Source organism: Anastrepha ludens, chromosome 4, assembly GCF_028408465.1.
Source record: "Anastrepha ludens isolate Willacy chromosome 4, idAnaLude1.1, whole genome shotgun sequence".
NCBI lineage: Eukaryota > Metazoa > Arthropoda > Insecta > Diptera > Tephritidae > Anastrepha > Anastrepha ludens.
Genome location: NC_071500.1, coordinates 68,200,395 through 68,218,582, shown reverse-complemented (window position 1 = coordinate 68,218,582; position 18,188 = coordinate 68,200,395). Strand labels below are relative to the sequence as shown.

General features: G+C 35.4%; 1 protein-coding gene across 5 annotated transcripts in view; it reads right to left on the bottom strand.

Moving 5' to 3' along the window:
- LOC128859677 (solute carrier organic anion transporter family member 74D) overlaps positions 1–17,620 on the bottom strand; it is a 146,358-nt gene extending 128,738 nt beyond the window's left edge. For 3 of the 5 annotated variants that reach the window (XM_054096682.1, XM_054096679.1, XM_054096683.1), the window contains exons 1-2: positions 17,236–17,620; positions 11,969–12,145 (exon numbers count right to left, since the gene is read on the bottom strand). The gene's annotated coding sequence lies outside the window, so the exon portion shown is untranslated. Of the gene's footprint in view, positions 1–11,968; positions 12,146–14,642; positions 15,135–17,235 lie in introns of those variants that run through there. The other 2 variants (XM_054096680.1, XM_054096681.1) reach the window with 2 other exon arrangements.
- Positions 17,621–18,188: the final 568 nt, after the last annotated feature.

Here is an 18,188-nt window from a genome sequence, read left to right as displayed (position 1 = left end):
CAATGCTTACATTTTTTCTGAAGCCTGGCGAACTATTTTAAACTAAGCTAAGATAAGACTAAGCCTATAATGAACCTAATGGTTCTTAGAGATGAGAAACAAGAAGTAAGAGCAAGAGTTGTACCTTGACATGTCTGTTTATAAGAGATTTGTAGTGTCTGTTTATAAGAGATTTTGTTTTCTTATTGAGCGTGGAGCACCGAAATGCATTTATTTGACCTTGAAGGCTCTCATCAGTGTTCTCGTTTCCAAGAAGGAAGATATCACAGCAAGTAGTAATTGCTCCGATGTCAAACAACAAAGCTGATCTAAAATGAGGATTGGATAGTTTTATACGAAGCTTCCCAATAGCACACACTTAAATGTATTAATTGAGATCTGAGGCTCAGGAGACTCTCGCACTGAGTTGCTCGTTTGGGAAAAGCTTGATGCGAATCTCAGTGATCTGCTCGGCAAACGAAATGATAAACAAAAAGTCAACTTGATACATACTTACAAGTGGAAGTCGCTTAAACAAGCCTAATAATCATATTGACGACTTCTTGCATAAGTTTAAGTCTCCAGCAAGACTCCGCTAGAACTTGTTAATCTTCGTAGAATCTTCAAAGCAGCTATTCATTTTCTTTTGAAATTTTCATTGCCTATTGTAAGGCAATCTGTCCCATGATTTACAAAGAAAAGGATTTATATATGGAATTTATTGCGTGTCATCTCTTTGATTTTGAAATTTGAAATTTGATTTTATGTGAAATAGATTTGCAATCGAAACGGCATCCTAACCGTAGTAAGAAAGTTGTTTTTAAGTGATTTGGAGATTCAAGTAAAACTTATAATTTAGTTCAAACGCACGCTGTGTAGAACTCAAAATGAATTCGAGCCAAAAACATGAATACATGTGACTAGGTATAACTTAATTTTTAAACTGTTCACGTAGCGGCAATTCCTCTTTCTTCGTTTTCTCATTTTTTAATAGCCACCAGCACTTTTTTCAAGATACTCTATGTACTCAAGCAAGTAAATCTATAAATATGTATGTACACCTCCAACTTACTTAAGCTTTAGTGAAAAAAGAAAATAAGTTTGTATGCACGAGTATGTATGTAAGTTATTCTAAAATGTAGCTCAGTCAACACGTTCATTATTGAAGCCCTTCGTTTTCGGATCAGGTAATTGTTAATTGCTTCACTTTTATTTTTGGACTTCAATTGTGCTCTATTTTTGATAATTACATACATATGTACGTATGTTTGCTATACTATTAAACTATGTATTTTTTCTCTCGTTGCGAAATGAATATTAAACAAACGTCAATCCGTCTCACTAACGATGTCAACACCAGACTACTGATCGGATTTTTGTCAAGTAGTGAGCCCAACCTCGAGCAACTGGTTTTTACGCCATAATATTAGTGCAGAATAGGCGTGCTGTCCATTTTCCCCTAGATGTCTTTACCGCATGATGTATTCAAAAAATGCTCTTTCACAGTTTGAAGTATGGTGAAGTAAGTTGTAGGCTACTGTCATCCAAAATGAAAGTAAAACAAGAGAAAGTTTCATACATTCATTACCGCCACGATTAAGTTAGAATAGAGGAGGAATCGCCTAAAGAATGTGCGCTACGTAGTCCAACGATTCTCTAATGGTAATAAGGAAGACGATGATGAGACACATTTCGATAGGCCAATCGTTGAAAATACCGATAAAATAATGGTCGTACTTGTGGTTTCGAACTAGCATGTGAGTACTTGTTTTCTTGATCAGGAACTGAATAATAACCAGAAAATCGTTTCGGTCCATTCGCATAAGGCTGGTCTCCAGAGAAAGCTCTATGTGTGGATGCCCCGCGAATTAATGCAGCATAACCTTGTAGATCGAATTGACACCTACGACTATTTACTGAAACGTAACGTAGTCGAACCATTTTTGAAATACATGGCAATCTATAGGGGAGCAGGTTCAAACGATCACCAAGCGTGGATTTACATCCAGTAAGGTTTTGATATATGCTTGATGGCATTCAAAGGGAATCATCCACTATGACACAATAGGCAAATCGAGCCTCTACTGTTAATAACTGGCCATATTGAAGGAGACGATCGATTAGAAGCAGCGAAAATTAAGACAACGCTACGCAGCAAACATCTGCAACGACATGCCAGAAGCTCCGATAACTTGGGTAGTACAGACCGCATCCGCCGTATAGTATAGACCTGGAACTAAGCTAAAGAGTTTTCCAATAACAGGTGTTATTTTGCAGCTGCCATTTTTTGTTATCGTGAAGCAACTTGCCACTTGCAATACAGAAATTGATGAAAAATTCGAGCTGTTGGGACAAGTTAGTGATGTGAAAGTGTTGAGGAAAACTCAGGTTTGTCCATTCCTAGTCGTTCTGTGGAATTAGGCATTCCACAAACGTCATTACACAGTAGTTTACATAAAGATTTGGGTCTTAAGGCTTATAAAGTCCAATTATCACAAGAACTCAAGTCGGCCCATCATCAACAACATCGTGTCTTTGCTGATTGGGTCGTTGAAATGCATGAAAATGATCCGAAATTCCATCGAAAAATCATCTTAAGTGATGAGGCCCATTTCCACCTCGGTGGCTTCGTCAATAAGCATAATTGTCGGATCTGGGGCTCAGAAAATCCAAGAGTTATTGTTGAAAAGCCTCTCTAACCTCAACGTGTGACTGTTTGGTGCGGTTTATGGCCGGCGGAGTCATTGGACTTTACTTTTTCGAAAATGAAGTTGGAGCAACAGTTACGGTGAATGGATTGCGCTATCGAGAGATGATTAACGATTTTTTTACTGTCGGAATTGGATGGTATTGATCTGGACAACGTTTATTTTCAACAAGACGTCGCTACGTGCAACACAAGCAACGAAACTAATGATATTTTACGAGAATAACACCTCTTATTGGAAAACCCTCTATTACCATGTTTTCAAGCATTTTAACACTTTTTTATGGTAACAAAAGTGGCCGCAGCATGAGTTAGACCAGAACTTCTTCATCCTCGAAATTGCGTTTAAACTGGGCAAAAGTTACCGAACAAAGCAGCGCATTTTTAATCTCTTAAAAGAGGACATAGCAATTATGGTTTTGTTAAAAATCATAGTCACATATGTATATGATTATATATTTGAAAACAAGATGCGAAAGTGAACTGTTTTACCTTGCAGTTTTTTTATCAGACCCTCTTCCACCACACATATCTATTTTTTTCATATGCAAGGCTAGGTGTGAGAAGAGCAGGAGAGGCATTTTAATTTTAGTATACAGTAGTAGTATTTTGTTTGTCAATTGCCTGCCAAATTCACCAAATTTCTTTAAGATGCCAGCGATTACGACGCTTTATAAAAGCAAATTAAATATGTAGTCACACTTCGTTTGGTTCCCAGAGGCGCGGAAGGTGATACTCAATTTCGACCGAAAATGGTTGTGGTCAAAGTCATCCTATAGAGCTTAATAAGTCACATAGAGAACTCCTTGTCTGCTATAAAAATCAACTTTAATGCCTACGATGGGATGGTGTAAGACCATTTGTATGTATGAAGGTATTTTTCAGAATTTGACGAGTATATAAATATATTTTTTAAGTTCTTATTTCTTAATTATTCTTATTTTTTATTTTGAATTTTTATTTATTATACTTTTTCCGAATACCTATAATCGCATAACCTAATGCGGCAATTCACTGATACACGCAAATTAATATTTAATCTTTCAAACAAAGAGAGCGATTTAATTCGTTTAATTCACAATAGATAATCGTTTCAAAATGCACGGCAATAGTATTTTGTTCTATACACATGGTAGGTACTTTTTCAGGCATAGAAATATAAATTTATTTCTTTGCAAGACCTATTTATACTTTGAGGTGATCGCTTATGCTTCTGAAGCTGAAGTTGCTGAATACCGCGGAAACTTTTTGACAATCTGCATATTTTTTAGTGATCTTACTCTTTCACTTTAGTTAAAAATATTTTAGTTTCTTAAATTTAAAAACTCAAAGTTCCCCTATAGAGCTTATAATTAGCCGCCACGTAGGTCCCACATCGCTGTTTGACAGCGTTTTTGACATATTATACGTTAAGAAGAGCTTTGAATTATTATGAATTTGTGAATTATTGTACATATTCGTCATATCATAAGGCACTTCGTGTTTGTAAATTTTGCCGCCTTGGGACTTAAATTATCTCGGAATAATAACCCAGCAGCAATAGTAAAAACAAAATGTTTAAAACGAGGATAAGGGGTTGCGGTGGTCTAGAGCTCAAAAATTTAGGGTATTTGGAGGAATTTTTTTTACAATAAAAAAATGAAAAACGATATTTAAATTGTTTAAGCTTTTTATTTAACTTCTTTTACATACAAAAATGAGAAAAGAACAAAATTTGTTTAATTTTAATAATTTAAAAAATGGCGCTAAAGTTGACCCACCCGAAAAATTGAACCTGGACGGTGTTGTCCATTTCGGCTCTTCTATTTATCTGAAACACAAAAGCCCAAAAAATTATTAATCACTACGACTGTAGCAATACTCCGTACTAGAATAAAAAAAAAAATGGCAAAATGGCGGGGTTTTGAATTTTACACTCTTAACACTAAACCTACCGATACTTTATGTATTCCTATGTCAAATGACCCGTCTTTAAAATGTTATATATATTACTAGGATCACATATATTTCTCGGTAAGACAATTAGCAAGAGAGTACTAAATCTTGAAAAATACAATCGATGTATTTTTTATTAAAAGCCGTGAAGGCACACGGCGGTTTAATAATATTATTTTTAAGAACTTCTAACAAAAATTTTAAAATGGATCATTTGACCCGTCATGGTTGGTTTAGTGTTAAAATCTGTTTTTTTTTTCAGTTTTTTAATCAAATAAATACAAAATAATTGAAATAATAATATGATTCCTGTACGGGCGATAGCCATTCATGCTGTGAACAACATATTAAAATTTCAGACGATTCGGTTGAATAGTTGTTTTTTTTTGACAAAACCAGGCCGAAAAGAGAAATTTTGAGATAATTGAGTTTAAAGTTTTGAAAGTGGCTGCTCGACGAATCTGACTCTACCTACTAAAACGGCTATAGAGTCGAAAATACTGGGAATATCCTTTGACAGTATATTCTTAAAAGCCTATACTTAAAATATAAAAAAAGTCGATTTTTTGAATTTTCTAGACCACCGGCACTAGACCATCTTAATATTGTTGTTTTTTATTGTCAAATTTGTAGTTCTTATATAGTTCTCAGAATCTCCTGGAACCAAAAAGTGGCAAATTTTAAAATATATAAATCAATGATAATTTTTGGGCTCTTAGTATATTGGCTAGTGCTCGTATTTTTGTTTTTTGAAAATTTATATTTTCTGACTATACTTATTTTTAGTTAAACGGCTGTCGCACATACAGATTCCACTCAACCACAAAAATTTACTGTTTGGTGTCAATTAAATGCTGATGAAATCTCTAGAATTAGTTCTTTTAAAATACTACCGAAGAGCACGTAATTTGTTGGAATATACAACAGAGCATTGCTCAACTAAGATTTATTTTCAGGCAAGCGTGCCATTGATGTAAACGAATTTTAGACGGCGCCACGTGCCATATATGTACATAGTAATTGCAAGTATGATTGTCCATATTTTGATTAATATGAAATCATCCAATAATTTTCCTTTGTCGAGTCTAAGTCAAATAGCAATAATTGAAACTTAGTATCACACTATCCAAAATCACTGGCAACCGTTCTCGTTAGCGGCTCATTTCATTCATTCGCGCAGCATGTATTTATTTGGTCTTTCAAGTTCAAGTTTTTTCTTTTTTGCTGCTTTCAAGTAAGCATATATTGTGAACAGGAATTCATTATCTGTTTATTGGCATCAGAAGTAGAAGGCTTACAATTCGTGAATGATAAACGATCTCTCCCAAATGTCGCCCGCCTGATTGCTTACACATGTCGGTTCTTTTGGTGACACTTAGACTTAATTGGGTCTCGATATATATCGATTTATTACTGAATCTATAAAATGGCTCAAGTGTTTTGAGCCCAAATTGCTGCAGAATAACGTGGAATTAATTTTCCTAGCAGTCTCGTTGGCAATACATTGATTGGGCTGTGTGGCATGTCGCACTGCCTTGTTAAAATCACATGTCGTCAATATACACGCCACCAACAATGTATTAATTTCTCAATATTGAAATTTGTTGATACTAAGCGCACTTCCAGGTTTATTTTCGAAGAACAAAATGCCGCCAATAGCCCACAAGGCGCATCTAAGTGAGAAGAAGAATGTTAAAACTTCCAATGTCCAAGTATGGGAATTTTGTTTGTTTTGAACGAGTACGTAGTTCAAATGGAAGTAAGCTTTGTATGAGAAGGGGATCTTTTCAGCAAAACCATCTGACTCTTTTTGGGTGAAAATAAGGAACTATCGACGTTGTCGATGGTCGTATGACTTCAATTCTTTCACCAACTCAACCAAGTCCTTACACTAATATTGCCATATGTTGGGTGCAGATATGCCAAATTGCTGTAATTGTCGTTAAATTGCCGAATTCAGATCGTCTACAAAACTTGCTATTACAGCAGCGATATGTGTGTTTTATTGAAGAGCCGGAAAAAGTACACCGGTGTTTTACACTTTCTTTATTTTAAACTCTTTTAGACGATGATAACAGCTGAAAATATCTACAATTTAGGAAAAAATGGTTTTTACGGAGTAAATATTTTCGCAATGAATTAAAATTATTATATACGATTCTGGCGCGAAATCCAACTAATTTTAGTAAATTGTAGTTTTTATGTCTTTGTATTAGGGTACTTTTTTCTATATTAAAAAAGGTATTGCTCCTACTGAAATGGTTGATAAGATTTTATATGAATCTTTATTTTCAACAGAATAGCGCACCATGTCACACAGCTCATTAAAGAATCGATCTCTAGGGCTCTCTGTTTGGTAATCGTTTCATCAGGCATCTTATCGATGTTCGTTTTTTTGTAGGACTTCGTTAATGATCAAAAAGCGATGCAAACCACTAAGAGGAATATATGCATTTGCATTCATGATATGTAGTAAGAAATACGTCAACATTGGAAAATTGGGTCAACAAGATGTAATTTTATAGGGCTGAGCGACTACTGAAGGAGGTTACAAAATATTGAACCGTGTACGTATTTATATGGTATTTTTAAAAAAGTTGTTTCGTTCATATAAACACACGCATACATACAAATAATATGTAAATGTGACCTGTTTATTTGTTGATCTGTTTATCTATGCATGTATGAATGTGTAAGTACATCCATAAGTATGTATGCCCATGCGAAATTTCTCCCAATTAAATCGAAATTGTACCTTCTTTTCAGTTCTTAAGTACCTACTATAGGTATTCGTGTGGCTGACAATATTGCAGTCTTGTATTCAATATGTTTTTTAGTTAGTTTGTGTTTTTACTTTTTTTATTTTTGCCTTGTGCATATTTTGTGATTTCACTTTCACCGAAAATAACTGAGCCTCGTCGTGAAGGTGGTCACAGGCTCGTTCGCCTGTGCTCATTCCGTTGTAAATCTGTTAACAAATTAGTGGGCTACGGCTTCGATCATTGTGCTCGTACATACAAGATACCGTTTTTATTTCAATTTTTGGAAAGTGTCACATTTTTGGAGCACATACGTACTGCATGCACGTGATAAAGTTGCTGATATTGAAAGAGCACTTACAAATATAATGTACATATGTATGTATGAATGTACTTAGTACTTTTTATGTACATAAATACTTTCGCATTTTTTTGTGCAAAATCAGGTCAATGGAGGATTTGTCATTGTTGTTTTTCTTTCAAAAATTAACAAGACATTTTCACAATTTTACTTTAAAATATTAAGAGTAAATGTACGTCTGCACACGTAAAACCGACTGTTTTCACAAAAGGGCGAAACAAGTACATTTTGAAGTAATACCAGCCCGAAATCAGTTCCCTGTAAATGCTTACAATTGCCCATTTTCTTATGCCACCGTTTGCAATGCTACAAATTTCTAATTTTTCAACTACCGAAAATTAATTTCAAAGTTTTTTTCGTGGTTATTTGGAATGAATGGCAATGTTTGCCACGTACTCACATATGTCGATTTTTATATTTGCTTTATTTTAAGACATTTTGACATAAAAACAAATTCAATTTTTCTTTTAAAAATTTAGACATTTGTATACTTATTTAGAATGCTATTTCCGCAAATGCTATTTACCAATCGTTCGTTGGCTGGAAGAATGCCTTGACTCAAAAAAATCAAAATTCGATAAAAATGGTTTCAATCATTTCCCTTTATGATGTTCCCATTTATGTATAAGTAAAGAACCATTTTTATTGAATAAGATGATGCTAATATATGTGGCAGTGAGTTAAAACAAATTCAAGATTATTTTTTTCTGTGATGATGGCACCCTCGCAGCAAACCAGCGTTCAGTAGTCGCTTCATAGCCAGCTTTGAGACCCATCAAGGTGCTTCAGGCTAATCTGCATTATACCAAAGGGTTCCTATCCATAATAGGGGTTCTTATCCAAAGTTGCAATCTTAGTTTCGCTATCGACCTTCTGCCGAAATACTGGTGAGCCAAAGGCTTAGTGAAAGGACTTATCGGATTAGATGGGCTGATTTTCGACAACATGGAAGCATTTCTCTCACTGACATTTTGATTGATGAAGTTTTTAATCATACTCCTCTTATAGCTATATACATATTAAATATAATATATAATTGACTTTTACACACTTTTTGGGTGTTTGGCCGAATTCCTCCCCCTATTTGTGGCGTATGCCTGTAGTAGTGATGGGGTGACCTACAGTTTTAAGCCAACTCCGAACGGAAGAAATTTTGTATGAGGAACTTTTTTCATGGAGGAAATACGGAGGTTTGCCATTGCCTGCCGAGGGGTGACCGCAATTAGAAAAAACTTGATCTATTATCTGATGTTTCATGCACGGAGACTCGAACTTACGCACTACTGAATGGTAGTCATGCACCAACCCATTCGAGTATGGTGTCTGCTTCCTATACGCTACGGGTACTCTTCTTCTTTGCTGCTTATATGACCTGATCAAGAATCTCAACCCGTTACCGGATTAAGGCTGACTGCAACAAGTCTCGCCCGGCGTCTGTGCTTAGTCCTCGACTTGGTTTTCCCCTACGTCTGTGTGCTCTAACTTGTCATCCGAACACCTTCTTTGCTGCAGCTTCTGAATCAATACGCTCGAAGTGGCCGGCCAAGTGCAAGCGTTGAATATTGATGCGCTTAACTATGTCTATACAGCACGTGTTTCATTCGGTTGCAGTAGTTATCGCTAATACGAAGAGGACCGAAGATTTTCCGAAGTATATTTCTCTAGAATGCCCCAAGAGCGGCTGCATCAGCCTGCGACACAATCCATGCTTCAGCGCCGTAGAGTAACTCGGGTAACATGAGCGCATTGTTGAATGTTAATTTTGTCGGGTGAGAGAGGTCTCTGCTACACATTTGCTTCCTGAGACCGTGGTAACACCTATAGTATTAGCAAGCGTGCTAGTTGCCTGAACTTAGACTCCAGGTAACATCTGCACCTTTCCCTAAACAGAAATTCAGCAACTCTCGACTTTTGTGGACGTATAAATCGGCTATTTATTGGTTGCGATGCTAGTGTCCATAACATCATTGAGGGACCATTACAGTTTGAAAGCCTGCTACCACTATTTGCAAAGTGGTCCTAAATCTTACATTCTGCAATAGGACGGTTTCTGAACTCATATGGAATTGGCGAGTGTTGGATGAATCATCGCAAATCATTGGAATCATTGTAGAGAACAAATAAATTTATATACATACATACATGTGATGATTAAATTTTTTTATTTTTTTGGGTAATCTATTGGTGCATGATATTTAACATAAATATGAGGTTATATTAGGTTCAGTTATGTTAACTTAAACGGGTTGCTCGTTAATGAAGCACGGTGGCCACTGAGGCTCTTTGTGATGAATTTGAAAGAATTTCGGAAGACTTGTTCTTAGTTCCCAAAAGTGAGTTTTTACGATGCAATCTAGTAAAGATTGCTCTGAATGTAAACACGACAATAGTTTTTCAATTTGAATATCAGTATTGTTTGTACCTATATAACAAATTTAAAAAAAAACTAAATATTTGAAACAGTTTTGGACAATTTCAAGCCTTACTGGAGCCAAGGTCGGGTAGGTGGTTGCTTCTTAGCACATCAGTGCCAAAAATCTCAAACCTAATTCGAACCAAGGCTGGGCAGATGCACAGAAAGTGATCCGCCGTCTCATCTTCTTCTGCACTTGCTGAACAGAGTGCACTGTCTGAGATGACTATCTTTGCCATGTGCTTCGCCCAAAGAAAGTACTCCGTCATCAGTCCATCCAGCTGCCTACAGTCGCTTCAGCTTAATGACAGGAGGATCTGCGACTGTCGGTCAGTGACATCAGTTTTGTCCATATGCAGCTTCTCTCAGCCTGCCAATCTCGCTTGTGGGTTGAAGTAACCCGCTTGCTCACCGTGGCTTTGATGGCTGCAGAAGGTACTCCGGGCCAAAAAAGTTGGACTCAACTTGGATTTAGAGTACTCCACTACCCTTGAATTGGTTGGAGGGCTGTCTAAGGCCTTACAGATCTGGATCTCCATCTGTTTTCCACAACAAAGTTCATTGCTTCTTGAATAGCATATGAAAAAGCATTGTTTTCATATTAATATTTTAGAATTCCATATAACATTGGACGTGTAAACTTTGTGGTAGTATAAAATGAAAAAAAAATTACTAATAGAAATACTTAGTTAAAACGAGTCGTCTTATTTCTCATAACCTATCGGAAAAATCAAGACGCCACAAATAGAAGGATGAGCTTGGTCAAACACCCAAAAATGGTGTAAGCGCCAATTATATATGTATGTATAAAGTATACATCAGAAAAATACTATGAGACTAACATTTTTGGTCATTTTATTGCACATGTTGGGTGCCTGAAGATAACACTCTAACCGGGTTATTCTCGGCTACATTCTAGTATTATTCAAATAAAACTGATTTGTGAGAAATGCTTACAATAATATTCACTATTGTATAGTTTTAAACATACATATATGGTCCTTTGGTTGTATTGTGTTTGAATTAATAAATAGAACTGCACTCACTTGTAGGAATTTTTATTCTTTTAATTTTTAATCGAAGCTAATACTCATGAAATCATCGCGCTGTTAGTTCTGCCTTCTCCAAACTGGATAAATAGGGAAAGCGAATGGGTCTGTTGGTGAACGAGGACAAAATGAAGTACCTCCTGTCATCAAACAAACAGTCGGAGCACTCGGTTATCGCTCCAATTAAGAAGAAGAAGAATACACATGAAATAATCAGATACATAAAGTCTTTCTCAACAGTTTAAATTTTCTTCAAATTTTTCTTTTGTTCACTAAGAAATTGCTATGCCAAAAGTTGCCATTAAGCGCGATTACAGATTGTGAATTATTTAATTCAAGTTGTTTTCTTTTAAAATTTTTAAAACTAATTTATAGTACGAAATTTGTGGTGCGTCACGGGTGTAGGGTGAAATTTTTCATATTCTTCAAAGCTTCTTTGCATTATCTGTAAATTGAATGTTATTCACTAAGAAAATCTGAAATAGGCGAATTAGTAAACTAATTTCAGATCTCAAATTTTGGACCTCATAATGTTTCGGTGTTTAAAATAATTTCGCTTGAAAAATTATCACCATAAGCCCCCAAAAACAGAATGTCAATGCGAATTAGTAAACTAATTTCAGATCTCAAATTTTGGACCTCATAATGTTTCGGTGTTTAAAATAATTTCGCTTGAAAAATTATCACCATAATCCCCCAAAAACAGAATGTCAATATATGTATAATATTTTGTTAGGTATGTATAATATTTTGTTTTCTACTTACCCAGATTCCTCAATAAATGCAGCAAACTGTTATTCGAGATAAAATTCTGATCAGAACGATAAATTTTTCACATTTGCTATTTTTTTAATTAATTTCGTTTTTTCCAAAAATGTTTTTAATATTTAGTGCGTTGTTAGTTTTTTACATTTGCTTCAAAGCAAATGCGACTGTGTTTCACTTGTATTGTGCAAAAAAAACAAAAATTATAAATTAATTTAGCACTTATAAACACTTTTTATTATCGATCAATTAAAACGAGTTTAATAAAATTTTAAGACCTGAAAATTTTTCACATATCAGAATATGCACAAATCCTTATTGAAAATGAACAAATTTGTTTTTTTAACGTTTACTTCTCTACATACTATATATAAGATACATTTAGTTGGAAATTTGTTTCTATCCATGTAGTAGAAAACGATATTTTTTCTGTTGCAATTATTTTATAAACAAGTATAAGTATTTTTTACTTCGATATCTGACTTTGCTGAATTTAAAACCAATATTTATACAAAAAACATAATTTAGTATATATTTTTTTATAGCTTTTGAATTATGTTTTTTTATTATTTTACGTTGATTCGTAGTTCTCTATAAATTCCGTTTTCTAAAATTCCAAGCTGATACAATATTTGTAATATCTTTTTCACGTTTTCGTCGTTGCATATGAACATAAACACCTTTATTTGGTGTATTCTTTTAACATTTACTTCTTTGTGTAGATTACTTTAACTTACATTATTACTTTGCGCTAATTTTTTACAAAAAACTTGTCGCACAACGTCAGATATTTAAAAATAGCATTAAAAAACGCAAAAAGTAAATAAATGCAAAAGCAGCCGAAAAATAATGAAAGCAATGTAAACACCAGAAACAAAAATATACAAATGCGGAGAACTTAAAATACGAATACATGTACGAGTGTTGAAAATTTTATGGATTTCATTATTATAATAGGTCTATTTATAAGTTCGTGCGGTTTTACAACAGATGGCGTAACTTGATTATTATTCCATCGATCCACATTTCCAAACATTCATTGGAGAGCTACTGTCGTAAGGCACAAACGTCAGTATAAGTTTTTTATTTGAAGCGTAAACAACAATATTTTTACCACACTTGAAAATGTCGAATTTCGTGCCAAATAATGTGTTTTTGCGGGGAATTCTTCTTCATTATTTTAATATGAAGAAAAAAGCAGCCGAAAGTCATCGTATCTTGGTGGAAGTTTATGGTGAGCATGCTCTATCTGAGCGAACGTGCCAGAAGTGGTTTGCACGCTTTAAAAGTGGTGATTTTGGCTTGGAAGACGAAGAACGCGAGGGTGCGCCGCCAAAGTTCATGGATACCGAATTGGAGGAATTGCTCGATCAAGATCCGGCTCAAACGCAAGAAGAGGTTGCAAAAACTTTGGGAGTTGATCAATCAACCATTTCCAAACGTTTAAAAGCCATGGGAATGATCCGAAAGGTAGGCCATTGGGTGCCGTATGAATTGAAGCCAAGAGACGTTGAACGCCGTTTTATGGCATGCGAACAACTGCTTCAACGGCACAAAAGAAAGGGTTTTTTGCATCGAATTGTGACTGGCGATGAAAAGTGGGTCCATTACGACAATCCAAAACGTCGGGCAACGTATGGATACCCTGGCCATGCTTCAACATCGACGTCGGCGCAGAATATTCATGGCCTGAAGGTTATGCTGTGTATCTGGTGGGACCAGCTGGGTGTTGTGTATTATGAGCTACTGAAACCGAATGAAACGATTACGGGGGATGTCTACCGACGACAATTGATGCGTTTGAGCCGAGCACTGCGAGAAAAACGGCCGCAATACGCCGATAGACACGACAAAGTTATTTTGCAACATGACAATGCTCGGCCACATGTTGCACAAGTGGTCAAAACATACTTAGAAACGCTCAAATGGGATGTCCTACCCCACCCGCTGTATAGTCCAGACCTTGCGCCATCCGATTACTATCTCTTCCGATCGATGCAACATGGCCTGGCTGACCAGCACTTCCGTAATTACGATGAAGTCAAAAATGGATCGATTCGTGGATTGCGGCAAAACCGACCGAATTTTTCACAAAGGGAATCCGTGAATTGCCAGAAAGATGGGAAAAAGTAGTAGTAAGCGATGGACAATATTTTGAATATTAAATTTGTAACCATTTTACGTCAATAAAGTTTCAAATTTCGAAAAAAACCGCACGAACTTATTCATAGTCCTATTATTTTTTTTTTTAAACAAACAATTTTTAGACACGTATTTCATACTTTTAAAGGCAATAAGCATTGATTTTTTTAAATTTTGTTCTCGTTTAAGAAGGCGTCTGCAAAAATTAACGGACGCAAGTGAAGATTAAAAACAAAACAAAAAAAATATTTTGTTGGCAATAAACGACATATGTATGTATGTACTCGTACATGGGCTCAACTCCAAAAGCTGTTCATAAAAATATTAAGTATTTTTTGTGTAGCGTACGATATTACTGTTACTACTGTTTTGTACCAAAAATCTCATATTTTTGTAAAAAATAAACTTCATTCATTCAGTAAAAAAAATAGCTTATGGGCTTTATTTCCACACAAATGCACACACTGTACATTGGTACACTTGTTTGCCAACAAAAAAATATATTTTTTAGCTAAATACACCACATCACTACCGCAATGGTTTTATTGGCATTCGCACTGAATACTATTCCGGTTGGGCTATGAGACAAATTCATTCTTAAAGTTGTCAAACGATAATGGGAAGCTCGAAACCACAGGACGTATTTTTACGAAATTTCGGGGGATCCGCACTGCAATACTGCTCGCGATTGAATAATTGCGAATTGTATTTGCGGCTAATATTAAATATGCGAAATGCGAAAAACGAGCATAGCGGAGCGGAGTAACGCAGAGTGGAGCAGCGCGCCGAGCACCAACATTGACTGGCAAACAGGCAGACAGACGGGCCGCAAAGCGGGTAGAACAGGCCCCACAGCGGTGATGATGGAGGCAGCAAAAAGGCGATGGCATCCAAAAGTGAATACGAGTATGAAAATAAGTTTTAAGAGTTTTGTTTTTGGTTTTTTGAGTTTGGCTTCCCCTAAAAGCGAATGTTGACTGTTTGTTCTCCCAAATGCCAAAACCAAAAAAGCAGTAGACAAATATAAAAATTAGCATTAAAGCCGATGTTCATATTTAAGAAATGTGTAGAAATATTTGGAGAGGCAGCAAAGCTGGCACTGTGCAAACAATTTTTTCGGAAATAATTACATACATACATATATGGATACTTATCTGTAAATTTTTTTGTTAATTAAAAAAAGAAATTTTCGAAATAAAACAAATTTTCATCAGTCAATGGCAAGAGCAGAATCGCTGCTGTCCAGACGCAATTGTTTATACATATGAATATATGTATCTAAATTATATGAAAGGTCTCCTATGGTTGGTTAACTGCCCAACACTTGCCGGCCTTTTCTGTTGTTGTAAATACATATCTGCTCTCAGTCTCAGCTCTCTTTATACAAATGTAAGTCAACTCTCTATTGGCTCTGAATAAAAGAGCATCAGTACACATACAAAAGATACAACAGCAACTCTTTCCTGAATATGCTAGCAGAATAATCAGTAAGGTCTCGAAGGTGCCGACGAGTGGTCAATAATTCGACAAACTGTCGAAGTTGCTTTCTTCCTTGTCGAGAGTTTTTAAAGGAGTCTTGTTCGGCGTTCAGAAAAGGCGTGTCTCATTTCAAAGTGCCTGGTGTGACTCTTTTTAATTTAAAATATGCACCTATACTTTCGGCGGCGGTTTTACTATAAAGAAGCAAAATGGCTTTCAATACTTCGAGGTTTTGAATTTTTTCTATTGGATGAAGTTCGTCATAGGTACCAATTATGAAGGCACTTTTCCGTCATTAATTTTTAGGAAATTTAGGAGCATCTTCAAAAAATATAGATGTATTAGTATATACTTCGTACTGCCTGTGTCCATATAATGAGTAAATGTAGCTTTTCAAAAAACGTGGCAGTCTATACATTAGGGGAACAAGCTTCTCTTGGATGAGGCAGTTTTGAATAGCGGAATGGAATATTCTATGTTCTGGTTGCGCCATCTATGTGTGGCATCGTGCGTTCAAAAGGTAAACACTTTCACTCAGAACAATTCACATACAGCATTTTCTCGCTTATATTAGGTGACTTAGTAGAATAAATCGGCAGCGGATACCTAGAGTAGGGAGAAGTCTATGCTTAGTTCTGAGCAATAACAAGTATGGCTATTTGAGGCAGTGTAAGGTATGCTACATACCATTTTGAGTGAGAGTTGCTAAAGAGCGCGAATGCGCGATAAACGATTGTGTGTGAGTACTGCTCATGCATATATACATATATACTATGTACGTATATAGAGTAGAACAAATTCACTGATATGTAATACAGTTGTATTTGTGCAAACCGATGTATTTACAAACTTACAATCATATATAAAAACGAAAATGAAAATAGGGAGCGTAGCGTTGTGTTTAATCTTTACTTTCTTAGAGAACCTCCATTAGTAGGGGTGTGTGTGCATGTGAATATGCGTTACTACATGCTTTTGTTTGAAATAGTGTGTGTATTTAAGGTTGTCTGCCTTTCGGAAAGTCAGAGATGAAAATACTTCTTTACTTGCATTCGTACATTTGTAACTTTTTTGTTGTATCTCAAATTGTTTTCATTTTACCTCATTTATTTTTTGTTTTGTTTTTGTTTATCTGCCTTTTTGGGAAAATGAAAACAAATTAGTTTTAGTAACTCATATAAATATGTATACATTTTCGTAGTATCGGAGCAAACAAATGAATAGATATATGGGATTGTATGAGTAATCAATAGATTTTTATAGATTTTACTAACTAAAATCCGTTGCAGAGGTAAAAAACATGGGAAAAAATTCAAAAATTATGTCTGAAAAACTAGCATTGAATTCAGAAACATAATTGAATTAAAATTAGTCTTGAATTAAAAAATCAAAAATTGTTAATTTGTTTTAATTTTTCCTTTAATTTTTTCACATATGCCAGCTCAATGAATTGAGATAATCATTGAAATTTTGTTTTGATCATAAAGAAATTTATGTAATTGCATTACACGCCAAAATATAATATGTGTTTATACATATGTACGTGTAGTCAACGCAACTATTTTCTATAGGACATAACAAATTTATATTGTCGCTCACAGTGTTATATGCAATTTTCAACACTTCGGCATACGCACACGACATACCCATGTATATATACATTTGTATGCAATTAGGTGCCATTCCTTATACATACATAGATATGTAGGCATGTAATATATATTTTTTGCCTAGGCTACGCTGGCCTTTTTTTGTTGTGTATTAAAACTAAATTGAATAATCGAACACTCGCGTTTTAAACGGCGCCACGCGTACACATACACCGGCCAACTAATTAAACTAACAAACTAGTGAACTCCAAGTAACTAATCACGTTGTTGTCCGCGCTGTGATCGCTCACGTTCACATTGTCCTCGGCGTTGGCGTTTTTGATGGCTTTGTCGCTGCTGCCGTGGTCACACGCTCAGTCAATCACTCTCGACACTCGACGGTTACTGAGGATGCGGCCAAACGCGTTCGAAGGCGAATCGAAACTGAAAACGAAATTTTTAAAATAACTTCAAATGTACGAAAAAAATATATACATACATATGTATGTATGTATGGGCACAAGTTCGAGCAATGGCCTAAAGATATATGTATGTACGTGCATATCAATCCATAATCGGAAATGCGTGAGTTGGCGTGAGTTTTGCGGAGAGTGCATCATTCCATTAAGCCAAATGTGAATTTGTACGGCGAGCGATTATACCCTCTCTTGCCAAAATGTTGAGCGCCTTTGAGTGCAATGAGAGACCAGCATATATATTTTTTTTATTTCAATTAATTATTACAATAAAACGAATTGAGAGGGCAGGTAGCAGTGAGCCAAATACAAAAAAAGTCATTAAAACAAAACATAAATAAAGATAAGTACCGAAAAAGTCAAACAAAAATAGCCAAAAAGTAAATGTTGCATTCGCGTTTCTATGTATTTGGGCATCTACATGCACAAATGTGCATACATACATATGCATGTGCATATGGCGTGCCATGGATGCGGGTAGATACAAATTGTATCACATTATGACAGTTCATTGTACAGCAAGTTTTCGTAAAG